Source organism: Apium graveolens, chromosome 5 (assembly GCF_009905375.1).
Source record: "Apium graveolens cultivar Ventura chromosome 5, ASM990537v1, whole genome shotgun sequence".
Taxonomy (NCBI): domain Eukaryota; kingdom Viridiplantae; phylum Streptophyta; class Magnoliopsida; order Apiales; family Apiaceae; genus Apium; species Apium graveolens.
In genome coordinates, this window is record NC_133651.1 from 139641240 (window position 1) to 139653752 (window position 12513).

General features: G+C 34.6%; 1 non-coding gene across 1 annotated transcript; it reads right to left on the reverse strand.

Annotated features, from left to right (window-relative positions):
* Nucleotides 1-8441: 8441 nt before the first annotated feature.
* LOC141663170 (small nucleolar RNA R71) lies at nucleotides 8442-8548 on the reverse strand. The gene has a single exon (XR_012551253.1). It is a non-coding gene; the product is annotated as a small nucleolar RNA R71 (small nucleolar RNA).
* Nucleotides 8549-12513: the final 3965 nt, after the last annotated feature.

Below are 12513 nucleotides of genomic sequence, written 5' to 3' on the forward strand. Positions count from 1 at the left end.
GGCTGACCTCGCAAACACATTGAATAAAGATTTAGACTGAATGACCAATCAAGAATTTAGATAATATCATCATTGTTACAAGTTGCGGCATAATAAAATATAAAAGTATGAACAATGATTTTAAATATAACATTCTTTTAAAATATTATAGTAGTTTTAAAACGAATCACTATATGTTGAGTCACAAAAAAAATACTCTATTTTCGCAAAACAATTTTAGGTGAGGACTCTGCCCCTTTCAAAATACTATATCAATCTAGACTACGATGCAGTGTATAATCTATATTATAGATTAGTATATGTAGAGTATGGTATATAAAATTACTCGATCAAGTTTCATTTATTGCATTATCAGTTCTCTTATACACTCACTTCAAAATTATTCTTTATTATTAATTTGTGTATGCTACTATTCCCCCTCTATATGTATGGGAGTGAACGTGTGCATGGGTGCCCCGTGAACGTGTGTATGCGTGCCCCGTGGTGTATAAAAATAGGCATTATAATATTTCTCCAGTGAGAAAATTAATGGATATAACTTTGAGAGTATATCTTCTCTGTATCTCTTTCAAGGCCGGCTCAATATTAAAGCCAACTAAGCGGTCGCTAAGGGCCCTACCCCAATATTTTTTGTCCTTTATATATATATAAATATTAGTTATTTTATAAGAAAATTATTTTAGGTAAAAATGTAAAATAATTCTCAAAAAAATAATATCAAATTGGTATTAGAAAATATAACCTAGATTTACTTTTACCAAATTGAAAAAATAAATGACATTAATACTCTTGTGATACATGTGCTATTTAGTTTTTCAAAACTATTATAAAAAAATGTACTCTTTCATAGCAATAGCAAACATGTTGTTTTTCAAGAAATCTAAGGATAAATAGTTTAAACCTACATAAATTTTAATTCTTTTTGCAGTGTATTCACTTTTTCAAAATAATTATTTAAAGTAAGAAAATTGAATTATCATTTTATTTTTAAATAATAAGAATAGCCAAGTAATTTATCATTTTATTGAAAGATTTATGAAATATAAATTAATGTTATTATGTTATCATGAATATTATATATCATATCTGTATAATATGTGTTTAAAATTCTAAAAATATACATTATGATCATAATTGTAATAAAAATATATATTAAGAGAGTTTACTATGATATGTACTATGTATTATGGAATCAAAAATAAAATTATGTAAATGCCTAAAGAGGTTTGAAAGACAAATACGTGTTGCATCTGATATTGATGGTTATGATTTTTGCTCTAAGTTAAAAGTTTTAAGAGTTGTTTTAGAAATAGATGTTGACTCTCCTTTAAAGATATTATCATTTATTAGTAAAATTGACTCATTTCCAAATTGATTTATTACTTATCGAATTTTGCTAACAATCCCTGTAACAGTTGCATCTGCGGAGAGAAGCTTTTCAAAATTGAAATTGATAAAAAATTATTTACGTTCCACCATGTCTCAAGAAAGATTAAATGAGTTAGCTATTTTATCCATTGAAAATGATTTGTTAAAAGATATTAAATACAAAAATTTAATTAGTGATTTTGCTTCTAAAAAAGCAAGAGCAATATTTAAATAATATAATATTATGTTATATTAATATTTAAATGTTACATTGATGTATGTGTTATTGCAGATTGCAGTGAACTCTATTTCAGGATTTATGAGGTAGTGCTAGTTAGCAGTGGACTACTCTTCATTCTGGATTTTTTAATATATTAAGTTGAAAATAGAACATAGATCTTTTGTTAATATACTATTTTTTGTAAAAGTTTTCTTTATTATGTAAGGATATTTTTATTAATTAATTTGATATATATTAAAAAATAAGGGTCTCATTTCTAAGATTCGCTTAGGGCCTCAGACTTGGTTGAGACGGCCCTGATCTCTTTGTTCCATTTTCTTGAGCTCTTATGAGAGATATGAAGAACAGGAGCCAAAATAATTATTGTAAACTGAATTAACTCTTTTGCTTCTTTAGTGTAGTCTTTGTATCAATTTCAATTAGGTGGCCAATTGTTAACCAAGTAAAACAATTGATAGAATCAATAAATGTTGCTTGATGGTGTTAGTGGCGCTCAGAGGGAGTTTTGCAATTAGAATATTCAAGAATGCAACAATTGGCGCTTACAAGGGAACATACAAGGTGCCCTTGTACCTAGAGGGGGAAAGAAGCTTTCTTACTTAGATTTTGTGATCCAAATTGCGCCTACAAGGGGTGTAATAGGTAGAACATGCGCCTAGAGAGAGAAAAAAAGGATTTTGCCTTAGTTTCTGAGCCATGTTGTGCCTACAAGGGACCACGGAGAAGCCACTTGCGCCTAGATGGGGAGTAGAGTTTTTCCTTAATTTTTCTTGCTTGTTGCGCCTCCAAGGGACCAAGGGAGAAGCCACTTGCGCCTAAAGTGTACCAAGTGAACTTCTAACTTAGTGTATCATCTCATTTCTTCATTGTTGCTACTACTAGGTCAATACCATTTCTAGTACTTAGTTTTTAAGCCATACTATAAGGTAGTGGCTCCTACTAGGTAAGAGAGTAGCCTTGATGACTCCTACGACACGACAGTGATCACTTTTACTTAGTTATGTATAGCACTTTAACCCTTTAGCTATACATTATTCATACCTCTTCTCGTACTTTAATGAATAGACGTTCAATCCAAGTACATTCTTAAACTTAACAATTTTTCTATTAATAATACTAAGATTCCTTTCACGAACCGCCGACACCTAGTGCAACTGTTCTGGTTCACAGACGACTAACTTCAATTCATGTCTTCATATTATAGCCTTAATTACATTGTTAAGCTTGCATCAACCTTATCGCTTCGAACACTGACTGTCAATAAATAAATGTATTTTTACTAGAATCTTTTCTGGTACTTAAAAAATATTTTCGTTGTTACTACAGTCTCAAATACTTCATTCTCTATTATTCACTGACGTTTAAACATATCAATGAACTCATTTCAATGAATATACCTTTAAGACTGCATCTGTCTTTGTTAACTTTTTTCTTTAACATATCTTCAATTCTTCAGATTCCTATGCTTTGAACATTGTCTATTTTCAATCAATTATCAATACACTAAAATCTTATTCTGGCACTATCATATTGAAATCTTCAACACTTCTGAAACCCTAAAAGTCTTCGAACCTTATTCTTCACTAAAGCATGAACATGTTAATGAACTTCTTTTAGTGACCCGTAAGCATACATCAAAAATTCTTCTAATGTTTTGATTCTTTGTATTTTCCTTGTCTTCATTTCTTCTTAATTTCTATATAGACTAGTATTATATACCTGTCATGTTCTAGTATTGAGTTATCACGTCTATTGTTCATACAGTTTTGCAATCTGATCAAAAAAATTTACAATTTGTTTCCTTGGATACAACAATGCACCATATATGACCATCTTTATATGGATGGAACTTTGTTTTAAAAAAATCTGAGATTTTAATGCTTTTGGATTTATTGGAAAAATGTGTTTGCAGGATTAACTTATCAGACATTAAATTTGGAAGGGTCTTAAATTCCCACCAGGATGTTTGTAATATGCATGCACATGTATCTCTCAAGTGCTAGCTGTTCAATCTGTCTGATATTTTTTTTTGTCAGAATAAAAATTTCCATTAATGGAATCAAAATACAATCTGAAGGGATAGAGTTTCTTTCATACATAAAAGTGTATCATCTAACTGAAAAGTAAGCAAGTGCTCCTAGAAGTTTAGGTAATATCGGTTCAATGTCTAAAAAGATAACCCACACAAAAGGGCCTCGTTAAAACCTTACAAGAGTAAAATCCTGTGGGAAAAAAACTCAAGAAGGAAAAAGAGTGCCCTCTAATAATATATTTTATACAAGATAACTAAGAACAAAACTAGTATCTATCGATATTTACGAGAATTCCCTCATATCATCAAAATTGTAGCTAAATTTTCTTGTACTCTGAAATCCCTGATAGAAAATTCTGCTTTAAAGTCCTTTGAAGTTCGCAAGTTACAACCTCATACACATCATTAGTCCAAAAAATTCTGAAATTTTATATTATATAATGTCCGTAAATTCAAAATATAAAATTTTAATTAGCACAATAGAAACTCTAGCCAAAGGGGATTCCTTTAATTATAAACATGCATAAATATATATCACTAATTTTATGGTAAATAATAGTCACACAAATGTGACAAATATCGTCATTAAAATGACAAAATGAACCATCATATATGGTCAAAATTCCATCACAAATGGACAAAACACCATCAAATATGGCACCACCCCGTATAGGCACCAAAGGCATCTTAACTGAATTTTCTTGGATGAATCTGAATTAAATAAAACATAATTAATGTTACATTTGTTACGACCGACATTTTGTGTAATATTATTTGCGAACTCTGTATAATATTAGAGTCGATTATAAATATATTTATTGATTGTACATTTGTGTGAATGGAATTTGCTGCATTATAAATTGCTTTATTTAAAATATGAATTTTTCAAAGCGAGAGTTTTATTAATTGCTCTTATTCTTGACTTATAGAGAATATTCTTTACCTTGGGAAAATTATCTTTTAAAATTTATTTCATTCACAAATCACAAAAGTGATCTCATAAAATTTCTAAAAATCCAAGTTATTTTATGGTACAACTTTTATAATTTTTGAAATTTTATTTTATTTTATAAAAGCAAATCTTTAAAAATAGTTGTTTAGTAATTAGCAATTTACATGGATACCCATGCATGCAAATACCCTCCCATTCAACTTAAAGGGCTAAAAAGACAATTCCAACCCCACTAACTCTCATTTTACTAGCCAAATTACTTCTTTGTCCTTGCATGCAAAATGACTCAATCTTGCTAGAGGGTTACTTTTGTCAATTACCAACTCCACTCACATTTAGTCAAATCAAAACCATAAAACAAGCACAAGTTGTCATATCATTTCATTTTTCACTCCACACTCCACCCTCACCTCACTCTCTCCTCCCTCTCTTCTCTTCCCTCTCGGCTAAACCCCTTCTCCCATCCCCTTCAATTTTTCTTCAACAAATCCTTGCCATTCTAGTGTAATTTCAGTACTTATTAATATAAAATACACTTTCCAAGAAGTTCCATGCTTAGGAGATGAAGTTTAATGCTTGCATGTCTTGTTTTTATGTGATCTCCAAGGAGAAACTCTTAATTCATGTGGATTAAAGAGTTCTCCATGAGATATAATTTTTATGTGCATAAACTAAGTATTTCCTTGATTAAAACTCCTTTAAAACACTTGCATGCTACTGATCTTTAGTTGTAATTCCATGTTTTACTTTGCATGTTAGAGATAGGGCATTATTTTCAAGAATGATCAAGCTATATATGCTCTCTTTTTCGAAAATATACATGCATGTTTGGTTTGTGATTAAATTTGACCTATATGGGATAAAAACAAATTGTTTCCTTGATGTCATACTTGATCTTAGTTTTAAAAGATAGTGTGCATGTTCCCTTGAAATAATTTAGTATTTTAAGTCGAATTTATGAGCTAATAATCCCATTATTTAGCCGAACTTGTTGTTGTGATCATTGTGAGTTGCATGTTAAGTTTTAGTTTGCATGTTGGTGCTATAGGGCATGAATGATCTCCATTATTGGTTGAGGTCTTAGTTTAGAGTCTTATAGTAGTAAATTTGCTTTGGTTGAGATTTAATTCGTGGTTTTGAAGTGGGAGTTAAGGTGGAAAGGCTAGGATGGAATCCTGAATTTTGTTTCCAGATTTGCATGTGAGTTATGTGTTGATTTTGAATGGGCATTTCTTAGGCATTGTGAGGCCCAAGCCACGGAGAGTTAGTAATTAGGTTGTAGTTGAGTCCAGAAGCTATAATTTAGAGAAACCCAACCATTTAGTGAGGTGCACACACCAAAACTTAGATTATGCCAAAACAGGGGACAGATTGAGTTTAGTACCTTTTGGAGGTTAAAAAATTGGATTAAGAGTAAGCCCTCATTAGGCCTTGATTAGTATTGATACTAAGGAGTTAAAGGAAGAGTTTCAAGTCGAACCATGGAGGTTTAGAGTTAGAACCAATGACTTTAAGCTAGTCCAAAACAGGGCAGTTTTCAGGACACCCATTTAGAGTTGTGTCAACTTTGAGGTTAGGCCTAAGAAAATCTAGGAAGGCCCTTAGTGTCATTCCAACTGAAAAAGTTATCTTATATACTTAAGAATCCATTAGGTTAGTTTTGGTTAGAAATATTCGAGCTTTATTGTTGTCAAAAGCCGAGAGTCGCCTAAGGTGTCGCCATAAGTGTGCAAGTGAGAACGCTTTCTTTTAGCGTTTAGCTTTGTGGACCCTATGAGTGAGGCATGAGTGAGCCCTAGTGTTTGAATTTAGATATAGGTCAGTAGAGTGTTGATAAGTGGATTTTATATCCACTTGGAATGCTTTATTACAAGCTTAAATTGGTGTTTTGGACTCAACTTGTTGGTATTTTGATGTGTTTTTGTGTTATTGCATTTCAGATATCAGTTATATGAAGAAAAGAGCTTTTAAAGTAAATATGATAAAAAGTGATCAGAATTGGAAGCCAAGGCCATTGTCAAGTTGTAGAGAATCTCAATAGTTTCACGTGGGCAATTGAATCGCCTAATTCTGACAAGTAGAACTCAAGTTATGGCCAAAACAAGATTTATCAGAAATTTTTCCAGACAGGCGCTGAGCGCCAGCCCAGAGAGCTGAGCGGCCGCCCAGAGAGCTGAGCGCCCACCCAGAAGAGTTGAGCGGCCGCCCAAGGCGCGGCTAGTCGCTGATTTCGCTGAAAAAGCCTTTTTTGAGTGGAATTTGACGATTTTAAGGGTCCAGGTCCACTAGGGGCGTATATATACTTAAAAAAAGGGTTTTCATCATCCAGGAAGATTGGGATGCCAAGGAGAAGACCTAGAAGCATAGAACAACTCTGAAAAAGAAGATCTTGTTTTCAACTTGTGATTCTTTGAATTAGTTGTAACTTTAGATGCTCGTTTTTGTTCTTGTTGAACCTAGATCTCGTTTATTCGTACTTTAATTATTATTCAGTTTATTAAGACCTTGTTTTATACCATGCTTTCATTGGAACCCATGGTGACGATGAGTTCGATTATGGGCTAATCGTTATCATGGGGTTCTAGCGGATTTACTTAAGGATTTCAATAGTTAATTGTTTCGATATCTTGGTGTGTGGTGATTGATTGATATCCTAGTATTGGTTGTGCTTATTCTTCTTATGTGCGTAGCTAACATATAAGATAGCGTGTTAATCTCTATTGAAGCGAAAGTGAATATAGAGGTTTAGAACTTGTCATGCTAGCATAGGTTCATGTATTTGTTATGCATGATTCGTAGGTAGTTTTAACCATCTTACTTGCCCTATGTAATCATTATGGATAACTTGTGCTTAAACCGTTATGTTGTCAAATTCTATAGACATATAGGGTCTCAGTATAATTGGTGCCTATTCAGCTTTTATCTCTTTTGTGGATGTCTGGTAGAATGGTACTCGTGCAATGAAAGTTGGTGTTTATTAGTTTCGTGTTATCTGATTAGTGTCATCACCATCACATGCTAAGGTTAAGAACAATAAGGCTATTGAATGAAGTATTTAATGAAGTTAAAATCCCATGTTTGTCATATATAGTAATTCAACCTCAATTCTCTTAGTTAATGTTATTTAGTATAATCTCTTAGTTTAATAAAAACCCAATTTGTTATTTATCTTAGCATTGAGCGATAACCATACATTGTTGCATAGGTGCATAAATTGAACTTAACCTAAACCAGTCTCTGTGGGAACGAATCTGATTTATATCTTATACTACTTGCGAACGCGTATACTTGCGTGTATTTTAGCGTGTGTTTTCGCCCTAACAAGTTTTTGGCGCCGCTGCCAGGGACTCGGTGTTAATTTTTAGTTTATGTGCTTATCATCAGTGGTCGTTAAAGTTCACTGACTCAGATTCTTTTACTTTCACGGTTTATTTGTTTGTGTTTCAGGTACTCATTATAATGGGAGATCCAGCAGCATGAACGAAAGCCTTGATAGATTTTTCTCAACCCAAGATCAATGACATTTAATCTAGCATTATCCGGCCAGCTATCACAGCTAATACCTTTGAGATCAAACCTGGCATAATTCAATGGGTGCTGAATTCAATCCAGTTTGGGGTTCTCCAACGGAAGATCCCAATATGCATATTAGGGATTTCATTGAGATATGTAACACCTTCAAGTTCAATGATGTTTCTGAAGATGTTGTGAAGCTGAGACTGTTCCCATTCTCTCTGAGGGACAAGGCTAAGAGCCGGTTACACTCTCTACCAGCTGGTTCGATTACTACTTGGGAAGATCTTGCTCAGAAGTTTCTTACTAAATTCTTCCTTATGGCGAAGACAGCTGCAATCAGGAATGCTCTTACTCAATTTACGCAGCAATCAGGAGAATCTTTATATGAAGCTTGGGAGCGCTACAAGGAGATGCTTAGGAAGTATCCTCATCATGGAATGCCTGATTGGATGATCATCAATTGTTTTTACAATGGGTTGGGAGCACAATCTAGATCCATTCTCGATGCAGCAGCAGGTGGATCATTATGGGCAAAGAGCTATGAGGAAGCTTATGATCTAATTGAACTGATGGCTGCTAATGAATATCAGTATCCAACCCAGAAATTTCCACAGGGCAAGGTAGCAGGAGTTCTTGAAGTGGATACAGCTACGGCTATCACTGCTCAACTGAAGGCGTTGTCTATGAAGATCGATTTTCTGGCTAACTATGGTGTTAAGCAGATAATTAGTGTTTGTGAGCTGTGTGCAGGTCCGCATGTGACGGAGCAATACGCTATATCTAGTGACTTAGCTCAGTTTGTGAGTAACTTTCAGAGATCGCAGTACCCAGTTCCTGCCACTTATTATCCTGACAACTAAAATCATCCTAACTTCAGCTGGAGCAACAATCAGAATGTGGTGCAACAGCCGTTCCAGCAGTTTGGAGCAAAATAATTCAACCCTCCTGGTTTTCAGCAACAATTTGCACCAAAACAACAACTCCAAATTCAACAACAATATCATGATGCAGGTCTATCTTCGAATGAAAAATCTGAATTGGAGGAGTTGAGGCTTATGTGAAAAAACCAGGCTCTTATATGCCAAAGCCAAGCTATTTCTATCAAGACTCTGGAAAACCAAATAGGGAAAATTGCTAATGCCTTATTGAATCGCCCACCAGTAACGCTTCCTAGTGATACAGAAATAATCCAGGAAAGAGGGAAGTTGAAGAACAGGTTAACGCCATCACCTTAAGGTCTGGAAAGGTCGCAAGCCCCAATATTCAGCAAGACGAAGAGCCTGAAAAATCTCAAGTTTCAGAAAATGCAGTTGTGGCTGAAGAAGAAGTGCATAAGGAAGTAGAGGTGGAACCAAGGAAGACTACTATGGAACACACTCCTCCTGAGGGTAATACAGGGGAGAAACAGATCTATCCTCCACCTCCTTTTCTTAAGAGGCTACAGAAGAAAAAGCTGGATAAGCAGTTTGAGAAGTTTCTGGAGGTGTTTAAAAAACTTCATATCAACATACCTTTTACTGAAGCTCTTGAACAGATGCCTAGCTGTGCGAGGTTTATGAAAGGTATTCTCTCTCAGAAAGTGAAGCTCGATGACTTAGAGACCGTTGCTCTAACGGAGGAATGCAGTGTTGTGCTGCAACAGAAGTTGCCTCCGAAGCTTAAAGATCCTGGAAGCTTCACTATTCCTTGCACCATCAGAAACTTGTCATTCGACAAGTGTTTATGTGATTTAGGAGCTAGCATCAATCTGATGCCCTTATCTATCTTCAAGAAGCTTGGTCTTCCTGATCCGAAACCAACATACATGTCATTGCAACTAGATGACCGTTCCATCGCTCATCCACGAGGTATAGTGGAGGATGTCTTGGTCAAGGTGGATAAACTCATATTTCCTGCTGACTTTGTAATTCTTGATTTCGAGGAAGATAAGAAGATTCCCATTATCTTGGGAAGACCATTCTTGGCTATAGGCCGAACTATGATCGATGTGCAAAAAGGAGAGCTTTCGATGAAGGTTTACGATCAAAATGTCACTTTAATGTGTTCAAGGAAATAAAGTTACCCACAGCTAAAGAGGAGTGCTTTAAAGTAGAGCAAATACAGGTTTTGAATGCACCTCCATGGAAGAGGAAGTTGGATATGCCATTCAATTCTCTTGGGTTAGCAGAGCTGAAAATTTCTAAGGAGCATTTTGAACCATTTATTCAAGAAGCTCCCACAATTGAGCTCAACCGAATGCTAGATCACTTGAGTTATTCATTCATAGGTGCACCCCATGATAAGGGGTTGGTATATATTTTTGATGATGTAGAGAGTGGCTGGATGGATCTTCCAGTGCCTACAGAGGGTTCTTCTCATGTGCAACAGGTAGTTGATATGACTTGTATTGGTGATGCACAGTACAGAAGATTAACTAGGCATATGGAGGCCATCCATGTCATCCACCGATATTTTGCTGAAAATTTGACATACGCTTTTGGTACTATTTTCCGAGACACTAGTGGCGAGGTTGATTGGCCACCTGATCCTTCACCCGAAGAGGGTGATCTTTTCGACAACTAGGTATGCCTGAAATCCTTATTCTTACCTTAAATGAGGACATTGAAAATTTTAAGTTTGGGGGTGATAATGTAAGGATTAGTAGTGTGTGTCCATATAGATTCATATAGATTCATATTGCATGTTTAGTTGTAGTTCATTCATATTTTGCATGATTGTTCATTTAGGACATATTTGTTATTTTTATGTAATTTCATATAGTTGCATTTGCATGCATATTTAGCATGATCCCTTAAGATGAACTATGATATTTGATAAGTTTATGTTGATTCGAGTGTGGTGATAATGAATAGAGGGAAGGATGTTTAAGTCTTAATGAATTGATTTGCATGCCAGAAACAAATATTTTCACAATGTCTTATAGGATTGCTTTTGATCTAGATCATGGTCATACTTGTTTGTTGTTGAGATTTAATCACTTGGTTATATTTAGAATTTGTGATATTCTCGTAATGACATAAAAATACTGATTTTTTTATCTGGAGAAAAACTTGGATTTCATTGCTAGTTGTTGTAAGTCTAGGCGTCAAATGGCTAGTATCCGGCTCATATTTTTATGAGTAGTCTAGGGTTGAATGAGATGGAGCGAAACGCACTCATTCATAAATTATTGATAAAAAAAGGAAAAAAAAGAAAGAAAAAAAGTATATGTTTATGCATAATTGATCAAGAGTGAGCTCTTTAATACTCGAGTTATTAAGTTCTAGGGGACTTTGTGCCTAGTGACCTAAGGCTTTTATAGTCTGGGATCCGCTAACTTAACGCTCTCTACATGGGTATTATTGCATAAGTCTTTTGGGACCTCATACATTGCACGGTCAAATAAGCATCTTTGTTATTTGTTCAATAATATTGTGAATCCTTGTATAACTCTAGTAGAAAGGAGGTGTTGTGAGTCATAATGTGTTTATTTTCTATTCTGTTTATAAACTTTTGATTGTTTCGATGATAGATAAGTTATGGTTATTGATCTAGTATGGAGAGATATCTGTTAAGCATTCCACACACGCACATTTCTGGTTTGTGAGTTGGTTTGTGGGATTTATTCGAGCTCTGTTTAAAGTCATTGCATTCTTAGAGGCATTGGCTTATTCATTTGGTTATGGTTATTCTGAGGGGATCGATTGCATTATCATTTAGTTGCATTCACGTAATTGCATTCATGCATTAGGTTTGTTTTATAGTTTTGAGTCTGTTTATGCTTGAGGACAATCATCGATTGAAGTTTGGGGGTGTGATAAGTGGATTTTATATCCACTTGGAATGCTTTATTACAAGCTTTAATTGGTGTTTTGGATTCAAGTTGGTATTTTGATGTATTTTTGTGTTATTGCATTTCAAGTATTAGTTATATGAAGAAAAGAGCTTTTAAAGGAAATATGATAAACAGTGAACAGAATTGGAAGCCAAGGCCATTGTCAAGCTGTAGAGAATCTCAATAGCTTCGCGTGGACAGTTGAATCGCCTAATTCTGACGAGTAGAACTCAAGTTATGGCAAAAACAAGGTTCATCAGAAATTTTTCCAAACAGGCGCTGAGCGGCCGCCCAGAGAGATGAGCGCCCAAGGCGCGGCTGGTCGCTGATTTCGCTGAAAAGCCTTTTTTGAGTAGAATTTGACGATTTTAAGGATCCAGGTCCACTAGGGGCGTATATATACTTAAAAAAAAGGGTTTTCATCATCCGGGAAGATTGGGATGCCAAGGAGAAGACCTAGAAGCACAGAACAACTCCGAAAAAGAAGATCTTGTTTTCAACTTCTGATTATTTGAATTAGTTGTAACTTTGGATGCTCATTTTCATTCTTGTTGAACCTAGATCTCGTTTATTCGTACTTTAATTATTAT